Below are 5850 nucleotides of genomic sequence, written 5' to 3' on the forward strand. Positions count from 1 at the left end.
CTTTTTTTTCCCCTTGAAAGTCTGTTTTAATTGTCCCATTGCCACAGTGTTTGTCAAAACCAGTTCTGATTAATCTCCTTTGTCAGTGTGTCCTTTACCATTCCCTATCACTCCTCCCTGAGAGAGACTTCACCCTGATTCATAAGAAAAGGGGAGGGCGTAGTCTCATAGCTACTTCCTGTTGAAAAGGGACACTGTAGGTTACAGGGTGAAGATCTCTCACTACTCTAAAGGGCCCCTTTGGCAATAGGAAACATGTAGGCTATTGTGGAGATTGATTTTCCAATTTAGAGGAACTGTTATCGATTGTGCTTAGACATACATGTTCTCATTCTTGAAGATGCATCATGAAACCGTTGCACAGCCTAAAAGACACAAATTTAACCAACAAGTTAAAAGTACATGGGTCAAAAATTAAAAGCAATAATATTCCAAGTAGAGGATCTAACAGTGGCACAAATCAAGTTACAGAGGGCAGGTAGTTCTTAAAAGAAAAGGCTTATTGACTAGCACTTTGTCTATTATAGTATAAAAGTTAGGAACCACAAGATTTAGAGGCTCAACTATGTCATATATTGTTCTTAAGTCCTGGACCAAATTCCATCTACCACTGAGTTGTTTTACAGCTCGGAAGTCTGTGTGCACGGCAGAGGTGAATTAAGGTACTGCTTGTGAGGTTTTCCATCAATTCCAACAGCTAAGAAATAGAAGAGTTGAGACCTCAGAAGGCTTTTAGGACCAAATAATAAGCTCTTGTGTCCAGGAGAAAATGAATATACTTACCAGTAATGCTAATGCTCACCCACAGCTCTTCTGGGAGGATCTGAATTGTTGAAGCATCCTCCTTTGTTTCCATCTGGGAGTTTGGGCCTGTCAGTCCTGTCAGCCATGAAGACCTGATGTGGGCAATCCTTTGCCAAGTGTCCTTCAGATCCACACTTAAAGCAAGTGAGTGGGAGCTTCCTCTCTACTCCCTTGCCTATCTGTGGCTCTCGTCTGTGACACTGTCTACTGAAGTGGCCCAGCTTTCCACAGTGGAAGCAATTCTGACCTTTATTACCTTTGGGTGATTTTGTTTATGAGTAGGACTTCCTTTTCCTGACACAGGCCCTAAACTGGCAGTAATAGCTGCCCCAATAATTTTGGCCATTCTCTGGTCTTTTCTCCTCCCTCTAGATCCCAGTTGTTAAAAGAGGGAAAATTTAAACAAATACATAACAAATAATCTTGAACAATATAATCTTTTAAGGTTAAGGCTAGAAATATTAACAATATGATCATTTCAAATTCAGAGGTACATGTTCCACTGCAGTTCCTATTTTCCATAAATGGTTTTGGTAAGAAGAATATTGTAAATGTGGATGCAGTTCCACTATTCCTCCTGCATGCCTTGATATAGTGTTATTAGCATGAGCAGTTATAAATCCATTGCTTTCCTTACTCTAACTTATTGTTTTAAATTGAAATTTATTATTTCAGTAAAAATTTACAGAGATTTTGAATTTCCATTCATTCATTGTTGCACATTTCTTCCCTCACATCCCTCCCCCCAGAATGCTATCCTCTTGGAAAAGTAAAAGAAAAATTCTTTCATTGTTTTACAAACCCTCCCCCAGGTCTACTCCACCATGTAGCCTTCGCTCTAGACTCCTGTCATGACAAAAATACCTAATCACATATCCATTTTAAACCGTTTTCTCCCTCATCTGTTTTAGTGCAGTATACATTATTGAACCCATCTATCTCAGTCTCTCCCAACCCCAAGGTCAGGCCTGTTTTACAACAGTGGCACCATGCAGTATTTGTCCTTTTGTGACTGGTATACTTCACTCAGCATAATGTCCTCCATAGTCACCCATTTTGAATAATATTGCATGACTTCCTTTTTTTTTTTGATGTAGCATAGCATTCCATTGTGTGAATATTCCACAGCTTCTCTATCCATTCAATTTTTCATGGGCACTTAGGTTTTACCAACTCCTTGCTATTGTGAACAAAGCCGCAATAAACATGGGTGTGCATATATCTGCTTGGATGTCAGTTATGGTGTCTTTGGGGTATATTCCCAGTCGTGGAATTGCTGAATCAAAGGGTTTTTTGCAACTATTTGCAACTTTTGCCACTTTTGGAGAAAGCATCATACCGTCTTCCACAGTGGTTGCACCCATTTTACACTCCCACCAACAGTGAATAAGGGTTCCTTGTTCTCTACAACCTCACCAGCATTTGTTGCTTGCTGTTATATTTTACTATTCTGACTGGGGTGAGATGATATCTCATAGTTGTTTTAATGATTTCTTACTTTTCAGTAGAGTTTTGGCAACTATATCAGTAAACCATTTTTTAAAAGTAAATGCATAGAATGACAAACATTAAGTTTTGTTTTTGCACTCTCTCTGTGTTTATTCTTCCGTCCTGGGCATGTTTGTTGAGTCAGCAACATTGATTACCTCTTAGAAAAGGACAGTGCTTGCTTGCTTGCCCCATTTTTAAAAGTCAGACATTGTTATTTAAAGTTGAAAATGGCTTTTTCAAGAAGTCAAGTAAAATAACATAAAGACATTATTTGTGAAAATCGATGAAAAAGTAAGTCGGAAAATGGTACTAAAACTATCATGAAATTTTAAAAATTACTTGAAGCAATAAAAATGATAAAATACATCTATTAATGTGGGAGTGAATTTGTCTGTTTTTTCAACAAATATATATTTGGTCTGTGGATTCCCATCAACAATGTCCTTTACTTTCTTTTTGGTGAGGAAGTCAAGGGATAAAATGCTAAGAGTTTTAAAGTGTAGATAAAGTGGTGTTTAAGCCTCTCAAAGAAATCAATATAGGTTCTTGGAAGAAGCAGTTGAGCAGAGACCCATAAGTCAAGGGAACCGGAAGTATACAGAACTAGAAGCAGGAAAACATGTTAAAAAGACCCATGAGGCTGTAGAGGAGTGAAGAAATAAGATCATACACGATATTCCATAAGAAAATTCTGAGTAAGAGGTTTTAGTTTATTGTGTGGTAATCCATTGAAGAATTTTGAATAGGCAAATGGGGTAACTGCTTGCTGTGTGTAAAATACTTTATAGAGGAACAATAAAAGAAATAAGGATGCACACTTTGTGACTAATTCAAGTGAGAGAATGATAGTGGAGTTGAACTAGGTGAGAGAAATGAGAATGATAAGCAATGCTTATATTCAAGATACATATGAAGGTAGAGCTGTATATAGTAGCAATAGATTGATGAAGAAGATCAAGGAGTGTAGTCCTTAGAAGGTTAAATTGCTAACCCAGAGGCAGTACTGTTTGGTGCTTCTATTCCATTAGTGGCCCCCTGGGATAAGATGAGCAATCTTTTCAGCCTCCAAAAGCCTGCTTGAGGGTCAGCTATGAGTTCCTACTTGATGGCAGTGAGTGAGTGAATAGATGGACTACAGGAACAATTTCCATAGAGGTTGTAAAGGAGAGTGTTTCTCTCTTTTGCTGACCCTGTCCACCTTGGGCATTTGGACTGTAGCAACTGATTATACAGGTTGCCAAGTAATAATGTATGGTGGCAAAAGCTGGAACCCATTTTCTCCTCTTTATGGGCCCAGTTTAAAATCAAGAAAGGTGTTTGTCAGGGGCTGAATCGTTTCTCCATATGTGTTTGATCTATATGCTGAACAAATCATTCAAGAAGCAGAACTTTATGAAGAAAAAAGTGGCATCAGGAAAGATGAAAACTCCTCAACAAACTGCATTTATGGAGTTGACATGATCTTTCTTGCTGCAAGTTAGGAGGACTAGAAATGCTTGCTACAGAAGATCAAAGACTACATCTCACCATCAAGAAAACAAAACTCCTCACCACTGAACTGACAGGCAGCATCATGACAGATGGAGAAAAGACTGAAATTGTCAACAGTTTTGTCTTGTTTAGATCCAGAATCAACACCCTTAGCAACAACAGTCAAGAGATCAAAAAAAGGATCTCTACAAAGTACAGAGGAACAATGATGTCAGTTTGAAGGCTAAAGAGCACTTGATTCAGACCATGGTCTTTGCAATCATTTGCTATGTATCTGAAAAACTGGACAATGAATAAGGATGATTAAAAAACAATCAATACTTTTGAGCTATGGTGTTGGAGAAAAGTACTGAAAATCCCATGAACTGCAAAAAGGACAAATAACTATGTTTCATAACCAGAGTGCTCCTTAAAGGCAAGAATGGCAAAGCTTTGGGCACATTGTTAGCAGGGGCGATTCCTTGGAAAAGGATGTCATACTTGGAAAGGCAGAGGGTCAGCAAAAGAGAGGAAAATCTTCAGTGAAATGACTCTCAATGAGAAGGACTGACACTAGTGACCATAGCAGAGAAGGCTTGAGTATGTCAGAGATGATGAAGATGGTACAGGGCAGGGTTTGGATTTGTTCATAGGGTTGCTGTAGAGTTATATTTAACTTGATGGCCCTTAACAAACAACAACCAGTGGACAGAAGGTTAAGAAAAATTATATACATTCCAATATTATGTGTCACTAAAAAGGATTACAAATTCATGATATACTACATGATATGATGAATCTAGAACAAGTGATAGTCATAGAATTCAGTCACAAAAAGACAATTTTGATATGTTGTTATGTGCTGGTGAGTTGCTTGCAACTCATAATGACCCTGTGTATAACCGCCCTATACCCTGCTTTATTGTGTGCCAATCCTATTGTCTCTGACACACCTACCCTCATTACCTCAGTCACTGAATCAATCCATCTCATCAAGGGTCTTCCTCTCTTGCACTGTCCCTGCACCCTCCCAAGCATGATGTCCCTCTCCAAGAACTGGTCCCTCCTTGTAACATGTGCACAGTATGTCAGACAAAGCTTCAAGAGTCCTTGCCTCCAAGGAGCAGTATAGTTTCACCCTCTCTAGGGCATACCTGTTTGTTCTTTTAGCAGTCCATGCTATACTTAATACTCTTCTCCATCACCACAGCTCAAAGGCATCAATTATCCTTCTGTCATCCCTAGTCATTGTTCAGCTTTCTGATGCATAGCAAGTAATTGCAAAGACTATGCTCTGGATCAGGTGCACCTTAGTCTTCAGACTGACATTGTCGCCCTTCAGTACCTTGGAGAAGTCTCTGACAGCAGATTTTCCCAATGCAATTTGTCTTTTAATTTCCTGACTGCTGGTTCCAAGAGTGTTGATTGTGGAGCCAAGCAAACTTAAGCTGTTAACAATCTCAGTCTCTTCATCATCTATCATGATGCTGCCTACTGGCACAGTGGCGAGAATCTTTGTTTTCTTGATGTTGAGCTTCAATCCATATTGAAGGCTGCAGTCCTTGACCTTCTGCAGCAAGCACTTCAGGTCCTCTTCAGTTTCAGCAGACAGGGTTGTGTCATCTGTATAACACAAGCTGTTGATGAGTCTTCCTCCAATCCTGATGCCACATTTCTTCTCATAGTGCCCGGCGTCCCAGATAATCTGTTCTACATACAGATTGAAAAGGTATGGAGAAAAGACACACCCCTGGCGTACCCATTCCCAGTTTTAAACCATGCAGTGTTTCCTTGCTCTGTTCTGACGACTGCCTCCTGGTCCAAGTGGTGGTTTTTCTTATGCATGATCAAATGCTCTGGAGTTCCCATTCTTCTCAGAGTCAGCCACAGTGTGTTGTGATCCGTTAGATCACTGTTATAAAATGCTAATGTAAGATTTATATGGATTCAATTTTGTAGTGATAATAGGGATTGTTATGTACTGTTGAGTCAAAGTTGACTCATAACTGACCCGGTAGTGAGTTTTCAGAGGCAGTAAATATTTTTTAAAATTTTTTCTTTTTAGGGACCAACCTTAAAATTTTT

Source organism: Elephantulus edwardii, unplaced genomic scaffold (genome assembly GCF_000299155.1).
Source record: "Elephantulus edwardii isolate Elephantulus edwardi_28Jun2011 unplaced genomic scaffold, EleEdw1.0 scaffold00066, whole genome shotgun sequence".
In the NCBI taxonomy this organism is placed as follows: domain Eukaryota; kingdom Metazoa; phylum Chordata; class Mammalia; order Macroscelidea; family Macroscelididae; genus Elephantulus; species Elephantulus edwardii.